Here is a 10367-nt window from a genome sequence, read left to right as displayed (position 1 = left end):
AAATTTTTTAAAAAATAAAGTAAAAAAAATAATAAAAATAATAATAATAATTAAACATATAAAAAAACAAATTCAAGATGAAATCATTAAAAAATTAATTTTAAATATCATCTTGAAAAAAATAATAAAAAAGATGAAGACCAAATATGATATATAAAAAAAAATGAAAAAAAAATAAAATAAAATTTTATAAATTATTTTAGTTAAAATAAATAATAAAAAAAATAAGAATGAAATACGAAGGAAAAAATAAATTAATGGGTTTCTTTAAGAATCCTGAGGACTCAACGTGAAAATCAAGGAGAAAAGGAAAAAACAAATCATGTAACTTGGTATCCTAGACACGCAACCTATAAAAGAAAGGTCATTTAGACTATTTTAGCAATGTAAAGACAGGTCGACTTTGACTATTAAAACTCGTAGCACTGCTATTTGAATACAATAAAGTAGCAAATATGTTGCCGTGTGTAATACACAAGCCATTCAATTTTATTTTTGAATCAATATTTTATATCAATGAAAATATTAAAATTTTCACTGTTTAATTTGAATATAATTAAAAAAATTTAAATGCATAAAAACCCCTGGAAGCTAGTTAAATAAACCTTGTTCTAGAGGGTAATCTAGCATTTTTCTTTGTTTTTGAAAAAAAAATCCAAAAAAGCTCATAGACAATGTAACTTGGTCGTTTACCATGTTTTGAAAACATTGAAAAACCAAGTTGGTTCAGATCAGTACAATAATAAATAATAACCAATGTATCTTGTAAAAAGTTCTGATTGACTCCAATAATCAATTTAATATTTCTTTTAAAAAGAAAAAATTATCATTACATTGTTACAGTAATGAGCTTCTGTGTACATCGAAAAACTATTTCTTTAATAAATTTTTAATATTAATTTTAATGTTCGGCGACAATAATTGTTGATATCCTAACCCGACACAAAATCACCAAACGAGTTAATAGATGATAGATGGTCTTCGGCGTTTAAACGCGTAACAATGTCTCGTGGATGAATTAATTTTTTTAACAAATAAGACAGGCAAAACTCAACAAAGGTAGTCAATTAGCTGTAGACCCAAGCAAGAGGATAAGCGGGGAAGAAAATACAGGCAAAGGTCACATGAAATGGAAAATACGATTAATTCAAGAGTTGTTCTGCATGGAGTTACTTGTCTCAAATTTAGAGGATAATTATTAACAAGTTATTGATAATAATTGTATTAGCTCGAGCTTCCTTGTCAATCTAAATTAAACCAGTATAAATCCCACTCCTAATAAATGATTAGAATAGACTGTCCACGGCCATTTGATCAAATTTATTATCGATAACCAGCGATAAGAAAAATATCTTTCACACAGTCCACGTGACATGCAGAAACAGAGCCTGTTCTGTGCCGCGTTTTTCAAATTTTATTTTATTATATTTTTATATTATTTTAAAATATTAATATAAAAAATACTTTAAATTATAATCAGTATCACAACATCAAATAAAATTTAAGAGTTTATTTGGAAACACAAGAAAATTTATTTATTTTTCTATAAATTAAAATATTTTTATATATTTTAAATCATTTTAATACTTTAATTTAAAAATAAAAAAAATATTATTATAATATATTTAATATAAAATATATTTAAAAAAATAATCACAATCACATGTTCACTTACACTCAATCGTACACGTATTCCCTCTTCGCACCATGATAGTCCTGCAGCAAGGGTGTGTATTTTGGGGGTATGAAAAATAATATTTTTTTAATTTTTTTAATTTTTTTTTAATATTAATATATTAAAATAATTTAAAACTATAAAAAATAATTTTAAATTTTTAAAAAACACGACTTAATCGGTCCCAGCTACTATAAGAAAAGTAAATTACGATCAGTTAAAATACCGTGAGGATTATTTGAAAAGGAAAACAAACCAAACCATGTCCCTATTCCAATGTTCAACATCCTCTTTCATCAAATAATTAGGTTATCCGAGATTCTCTTGCATCACTGACAAGATTACTTGCAATGAAACAAATCGATACTCACAATGTAACCATGGATCATAAGAGATGATTGGATGACAAGATCTAGGACTTCCTTCTCATAAAATTCCAGTCTCTTACACTTTTCAACACACTTTTTATGGCCAGTACATAGCCAACAAGGGAAAAGAAGAGGAAAAAAGACTGACGCTCTGGCGGTGTCATGAACTCGTCGAATGCTCCTTTGTTATTATTAAAAAATAATATACATTTTTTTTCAAAATTTTATTTATTAATTTAAATTATTAAATTTAAATGATTTTTTAACATAATATCATAACAACAAATGATTACAAGTTTTATCATTTTTATTTGTTTAATAAAAAATCAAATATAAAATATATAAATTTCTATTAAAAAATAATATAAATTATATTATATAATCTTACAACTCAAGCTATTAAATTAAAATAATTCTTACAGTGATAATGAAATTAAATTCACATCTTCTCGGAAGGCACTGGTTTGGAATAAAAACTGCAGGTTGGCCCTATTCTGGAAATTTACGATTCTGCCCGCAGGTGTGGATTTTTCGTTTTTCCTTTTTTATATAATTAATCTTTCATCCATATCCACGTGATTCTCCATTTTACCCGGTCCTCAACTGCCGCTTTGCCTAGAGGGACTTTTATTTAATTCAAAGAAAAGAAAAGCTATTATTTGATGCAACCATACGAATTGATTAAAATCAATTAAATATAACCACCTCGCTGTCACCAACAGAACCTCCATCTTTCAGCATTTTTGCCTCGTGTCATGAACCGGCTTATCTGTTCTGTGGACCTTGCCAAGGACATTCCCCGTGTTGCTTGCTCCTTCGAGAGAGTTCCGGGTTATTTTTTATATTTAAAACAAATTTTTATTTTTATTTATTTTAAATCAATATTATTTTTTATATTTTAAGATTATTTTAATGCATTAATTTAAAAAATAATTTTAAAAAAATAAAAAATATTATTTTAATATATTTTAAAATAAAAATCACTTTAAAAATCAACCCCAATCATATTTTTTAAAAAATTATATGGCTGTTGTGCTTGTTTTTAGTGTTAAGATTTATTATTAAAAGTAAAAAAACAGTAGTAAAAACATGAATTTACTTTTTTATCTTATATTTTTTGTTGTGAAAAATTGTACCCTGCAATAAATACAAAAACAGGCACAACATTGAATCCACGTGTCGTGTCTTCTTTACAGACAATTTGAACTGTAATGCAAGACCTGGTTAAGTTAAGCCCCAATTGTGCTGGGCTCAACAAGTCGATAAAGTGACAGCAAATTGCCAACTGACATCAAACATAGCCCAATAAATTGTTTCCTTGGCATGCCGCCTGGCAGCCGCTCCGAGACCACCACGTGTTTATATGTTGCGGGCATGATAGGGATAGTTATCATGTATCAATCGCGCATGTTGAAGTATATTGCTGCATGATCATCAATTAACTTTTTTTTAAAAAAAAAAGTCATTAATTAAAGAGGGTAAGCCTCATGCTCAGTGTTCTTAACGGTTAAAACAAATGACTAATGATAATCCATGTTGGGTATAGATTTGACTCAGCTAATAATTCTGAAGTGGAAATCTCTCAAATTTAGGAAATTATGGTATTAAGTGTATACAAACCATTGATATTAATTTGATTTTTCTTATATAAAAAAATAACAATTGTTTTTTTTAAATTACAACAACCCATTTATGATGTAAAATTAACTGCTGATCATTGAAATTCAAAATCAATAATCCATATTTCTAACGGAACACCTTGACTTCAAAGTTTCTCTATTTCAAAAGGACATTACGACATGACGGGAAATCTTCAAGTGACAGCGTGTCGAACAACTCCCCAAACATATATTTCTTATTTTGTTTAAAGAAAAATCGTATGTTTTGAATTAAAAGAGCATGCCTTGGAATATTATGGATTGGCTCTATGTCAAATACTGGTTGAACGGGCCCTGGTTCTTTCTAAGGACACCGATGAGATTCTGAGAAGAAGTCCAGGTCTGCTTGGTCAACCATGCATGGAATGCTTCGAGCAATAAGACTTGAATAAACTTTAGCCGTTATCAACTCTTGATCCTGACATGAAAAGACTGGATCAACCGTCAAACTTGCCCTTTTCGCGAGGAAAAGAGTGTCAAGGCTCGCCAGCTGATGCTCATCTAATTACGCATAAGAAAAAACCTCACATTCGCAAGGTCAAAGGCTCAAAATTCTGTGTCATCCAAGGGACAAAAACCATGGTGTGGACCGTTCCCCGACCATATAACACTTGTTGCCCAGTAAAGGAGCACTGCAGCATTATACCAACACTTGTTACCCAGTAAAGGAGCACTGCAGCATTATACTATACCATACTCTATAAACAATCCCTGGAAGCTGAGAAGAAACGAAAACATCTCCTGCGCCAAAAGAAAAAGGGCAAATACAATGGGGACAACATATTTCAATGAAACACATATCCCAGCAGCGGGTTCAAAAATCAAATAATCTTCCTACAACACAAGAAAATAAATAAATATCCACACTTTTTCAATATATATTTTTATATGTAAAAAAACCTAATTGTAAACTAAAAAGTGTGACCACACACATTTAATTAGGTAAATTAAGAATTGTCTATATCTCTAAATAAAAAAAATCATTAATAATAACAGAAAACTATACTAAAAAAATCAACATATTTAATTTCGTAACATGAGTTATGTAATTAATTGTATTTAATAATTTTATTTATAAAAAATATTTTTTTATTAGTTAATCGATAATAAAAATTTCGTAACATGAATTATGTAATTAGTTGTATTTAATAATTTTATTTATAAAAACTATTTTTTTATTAGTTAATCGATAATAAAATATAGACACACATAAATACAAAAATAGTAGAATAAAATCAAAGAATAAAATATAATGTAAGATTGCATATATTAAAACAAAACATAATCATTTTTCATGAAAATCAAGTAAAACTAAATAATATTTAACCAAAGATAAATTTAGAAAATTAATAAATAGATTTAGAGACTGATATTTATCTCAAAATACTATTCATTGGCTCAATTGTATTTATTAATTTTGTTTCTCAAAACTAATTTTTTATTTAATAAAAAAATAAAAAAAAGATATGCATGAAACACAATAAAAAGATTAAAGAAAAAAATTCAAGGCCGCACAAAAAAAAAACCTCATAACATAAAAAAATATTGAGATATTACTCATAACCTAAATAAAAAAATATTATATTACATTTAAAAAAAAACATTATGGAAATTTATTGAAATGAAAAAGATCAATAAAAATTCAAAATTGAAGAATAGAGAATAAAATTAGAAAAAAAATAAAATAATTGAAAAAAACAAAGATAAAAAAAAAAAAAAAAAAAGATAAAACAGGCGAGCCTTGCCTATATTGCCTATTGCACTAGGGATTAACTTCTTTTTTTTTAAAGAGTTCTCCTCGTTGTTTTTTTTATAAAAGAAACATGCAGGCATCACTCACCTGCTTTTCTCCATGATCTAGCTATCAATAGTGGTTGAAAAATTTAAAAATATAGATTTTTAAACTAGAAATATATTTTTTAATCTAAATTAAACTGAAAATACTTGATAAAAATATCTGTATAACTACCCAAAACCAATTTAAAAATAGCTGGAAACAAAAAATCAACAAAAAAATAATACCTTTCAACTTCAATAGATTTCTTTAAAATTAAAGTTTTAGACAACTACAGTCAAATTTTTTTTATCTAACGAAATTTATAAACACCAATAATAAAGAGTTTATCATTGACAAGTTATTAAAATGACCACCTTTTTTTTTTAATCACTTTATCATTTCTCTAATTTAGAGATTAAAATGACTATTTTAAAATTAAAATTTCAAATGACAAAAAATCCAACTATCTTTAATCTTATGAAACCTATGAATATTAATAACAAAGAGTTTATCATTGAAAAGCTATTAAATTAACTATTTTTTTTCTCATCTTCGTTCTAAATCACTTTATCATTTCTTTAATTTAGAGATTAAAATTTAAACAAAATAAATTTTTAGACAGAAATAAAAATATTTAAAGGCTACAAGGACACTGAAAGAAAAAAAATTGAAAAGAACAAGGACTTAATTTTAGATTGGCCATTAATTTTCTACCTGTCTTACCCCTTTTGTTCCAAATTTACATCCCCTGAATAATTTTTAACAAATTAGTTATTAATTTGAATATAAAAGTATATAACTAAAAAAAGAATTAAAGGATAAGTTTTTTTAAAAAAAAAATACTGTGATTCTGTGAATTACTAGACTAACTACCCCGTACTTTTTAAAAAAATACTGTCATGTGAATTACTAGACTAACTACCCCGTACATACAAACTTTTCCCTTATCTTCAAAGTGGCAAAACTTCGCTTTTCATTTCTTACTTAACATGGGCAAACCAAAACAGTTTTTTTTTTTAAAAAAAAAAACTGGTCACCACATACATTATCATGACCAGCTTGATTCAATTCAACCTTCCCTAGCGGTTAATTACGTGGTTCCTCTTGACTCGGAACCCAACAAAAGGTCCATGAGATCATAAACGACATGCGTTCCCTGCTGCTGGACGTTTAAAATAATTATAGTTTTAAAATCTGATCCGGCTTGATCGGTGGATTCAAAACTCAACTGTTCTGCGACTGAAACCAAATCAAATTTAAAAAAAATCAGTTAGGGGTTTGGTTAGACAAAACCCGGTTAATATATATATATATGAAAGTAAAACGTTACCGTTTTAGATATTTACCGTGAGCCGTTTGCAATATAAAAACAGAAAACCAAAATTCTTCAACTGTAAAGCCACATCAGTTGCTAAAAAGAGTAGATTAAAATCTGAAAATCCTTTTTTCCTTTGCTTTCTCCTCAAATCTGAAGATTTTTTTGGCATGCTACGAGGAGAGAGATGCATGTCAGGTGGTGGTGGTAAACGTCTTGGATTGATAGATAGATATGTTGGCGATGCAGAGTGAGTTTTTGTTGAGCGGTTGTTTGGAGAGGGGTTAGATCTTATGATGATAACAGCAATCCAATTTTCATTTGTGTGGGTGTGGATTATGTACTTTTGTAGTGAAAATTAGCGCACGTTAGCAAAGAAAGGATTTTAAAGGCAAAGAGTGAGGAAGATATAAGAGAAAATAAAATAGCGGATTTGTTGTAATTAAATGGAGGTGGTATATCAGAGTGATTGAGGAAGTAGCGCACGTTAGCCAAGCAGTGATCTTAGGGATAGAGGATAAGAGACAGAAATGACAGGTGCAGGAATAGAGGATAAAAGAAAATTAAATGGAGGTGGTATATCAGAGTGATTTTTTTTTAAACCAACCTATCTAACCCAATTATTATATCAGGATGATCACCAGGTTTAAAAACTATGCCAATAATGTACAGAGATGAAGCCGTTGGTGCAAAAGCAAAACAAAACGTTCCTTCCGAGTCAAGCGGAACCATGTAATTTTTCGCCTGTAACGGTAACAACTTCCCATCAGGAAAGTAAAACGATCCCGTTGTCACCTCCAGAAGACAAATTATAACACGTGTCAAACAACGATATCCATTTAGTTGATGGCCAGTCCTTCGTTCCCTAACAAACGCATCACTCAGGGAGTTATAAACGTCCGTTTGCAACTGAGTAATGGCCGTTCCCGAGTCAACTATTACTCCCCCATTTCCTGATTCATCGATTTGAAACGCCGACTCGGGAATCGATACCAGCTCACCACCTACACTCAGTCCCGTTAATCCAACGTAATAACGGAGCAGTGATGGTGTTGGGAGGGAGAGTTGAGTTAAACTCGAGAGTTGAAGCCGACTCGGAATCACGATCCACGAGGCAATAAGAAAATGACGTCGTAATGATCTCAGAAGGGAAAAGACAACGAGCCTCCTCCGAGTCCAAGCAAGCCAGCAGCTCCAATAAGCAAACCTTCATTATTATGTCCACAGCCGATACCCCACATTATCAACTGTAGCCGAGCCGAGAGTGATAGTCCCAGTAACAAAATCACCAACGGTCTTATATCCCCGTCGTAGAGACACGTGTCGTTCCGGCATTCTGACACGTCGAGGGACCTGCATTGCTTGGTGTTGCAGGTTAAAGGAGAGAAGGAAGCCGAGGTAGCCGGCGCGAAGATGGGGTCGGCTTGCTGGTAACAATCAGCGCAGGTGCGCACTGTACCCAGTTAACGTCACTGCCACTGTCGAGTATAAGATAGGCTTGACTAGCTGGTTTTCCGATTCCACCTCGGGAGAAGTACTCACCGCTTGTAGAGCCTTGACTCGTACTAGATATAACCGGGCTTTGTAGAGCCTCAGATTTGAATTCCGAATCAGTCTCAAGTGGTTTAAGATCTGAAGTGGAAAAAGAATTGATGGCTAGATCTAAACGAGTTAAGAGAGACTTGACTCGGGCTGAGTCGCGCTGGAGCCACGATAAGGTTAGTGATTTGTAGTCAGTGTGCGTGGGTTTTTGAAGGGAAGTTCTAGAATGCAGCTCTACCGTTAGTTCTGACAAGGTGGTTTCTTTCTCTTGCTGGTTAAACATGTGTTAGAAGAGAAAATGTTTTTGCTTTTTTGGATGGAAGAAGCGACGTCAAGGAATGTCGTTTTGGAGGGCTGTGGTGTTTGAGTTCGAGAGGAGGAAACAAATGGAGAAATGAAAAACAGGGAGAAGTGAGCGTAAAGGAGAAGCCCCATTGTAGCCAATGAGAGAGAAAGGGATAACAAGACAGAGTGGGAGTGAGAGAGGAAGGGAATGCTTGTGCTTGTGTGATATATAGAAGGGAAGTAGAAAGAGAGAAATCCTGAGTGAGCGGGGCTTTTAATAGCCTATTTGTTTATTATACATTTTAAGAATGTATTTGAAAGAATTCTATTTTTTATTTTAAATTATTTTTTTATATTTTCAAAATATTTTTTATGTGTTAGTGTTAAAAATAAATAAAATTATTAACTTAATATATATATTTTTAAAATATTTTAAAAAACAATATCAAATTTTCTTTAAAGGATAAATTTTAAAGAATCTTCGTTGCATGTTATGTAGATCTTTGTGGGTTTAATGAAAGAAACATGTCTTTAAATCCTGTCCTTGTGCGAGTTTGAGTTTTTAATTAATTAGTGTTTAATTGCAATTAGCATAATTTCTCTTGATGATTGCTTTTTGTGGAGTCCACTCTTTACTCTTTGGACCGCTAATGGGCTCTATGATTTTTTCTGTTGGATTGCACTATTAGCTGGAAGCTTTATGGCTAGAAGGGAAACGTTTTGGGCCTACGTTGTACCTTTTGTGGATCAAAAGATTGTCTTCAAGTCGTCTCTCTCGGAAAGCGTGTCCTGAAGTTTTGCACTCCTTTAATATCATTATTTCAAGCGTATCAGTGAGAGTAAGGTGCATGTCGGTTCAATCATTCTGTCTCACTTAATTATTCTTCAGTAATCTGGTGATGATACAATATAGTTGATATTTTTAAAAATATTTTTTTTAATTTTATAGAAAAATTACCTTGATTTTCTTAACATTAAAAAAAAATACTTTATCTTCTTTTAAAAAATTTATAATTTACATATAGTTCATATTTAAATTCTAATAAAAATATCTCTAGACTTTTTTTTTCTTCCTTTTTCTCTACTCCTGCCTCTTTGTCCTCTCTTCTTTTTTCTCTCTCTTCACCTTAGCTGACCAAACTAAGGTGAATGGAGCCCCATCCATCCTTTTCTCCTTCCTTTTATTTCCTTTCTTCATTACCAAAACCATCAAACCCGCATTGTTAAAATTAAAATCAAATCACAAACCCTCATTTAAAATTAAAATCTCTAATTTATTAATTCAACTACGTTTTGGTGCCTTTTCTTTCTCATTTTTATGTCTATTTTTCTTTAGTTTCCTAGTTGAGTGAGATTTGAATTTGAGGATTGATAAGTTAAATTTTTTATAAATAATTTATTTTTAATTAAATGAGTTTGATAAATATATCAAAATACTTGAATGAGCAATTTTTTAAGTTCAAAATATTTATACTTAACAAATAGGTCTAAGATAGTATAGGTCTCACTGACAAACATGCCAGAATCAATACATATAAATTTAGCAGCTAAATTTAAGATAACATGGGTTTGACAAATATATCATACTAAAAAAACTATAACATTACTAAATTTTAAGATTTTATGATTGATCTTAGACAATTCTTTATACTATAAATATTAAAGACATAATAAATTGTCATGTTTCTCTACATAAAATAATTGCTTATATTAAAGTAATAATTTTCTTATACTTGTAGATATATAA

This window comes from Populus euphratica, unplaced genomic scaffold, assembly GCF_000495115.2.
Source record: "Populus euphratica unplaced genomic scaffold, PopEup_1.0 scaffold1.1, whole genome shotgun sequence".
Lineage (NCBI taxonomy): Eukaryota > Viridiplantae > Streptophyta > Magnoliopsida > Malpighiales > Salicaceae > Populus > Populus euphratica.
The sequence above is the reverse complement of the archived record's forward strand: the minus strand, read 5'-3'. Positions refer to the sequence as shown.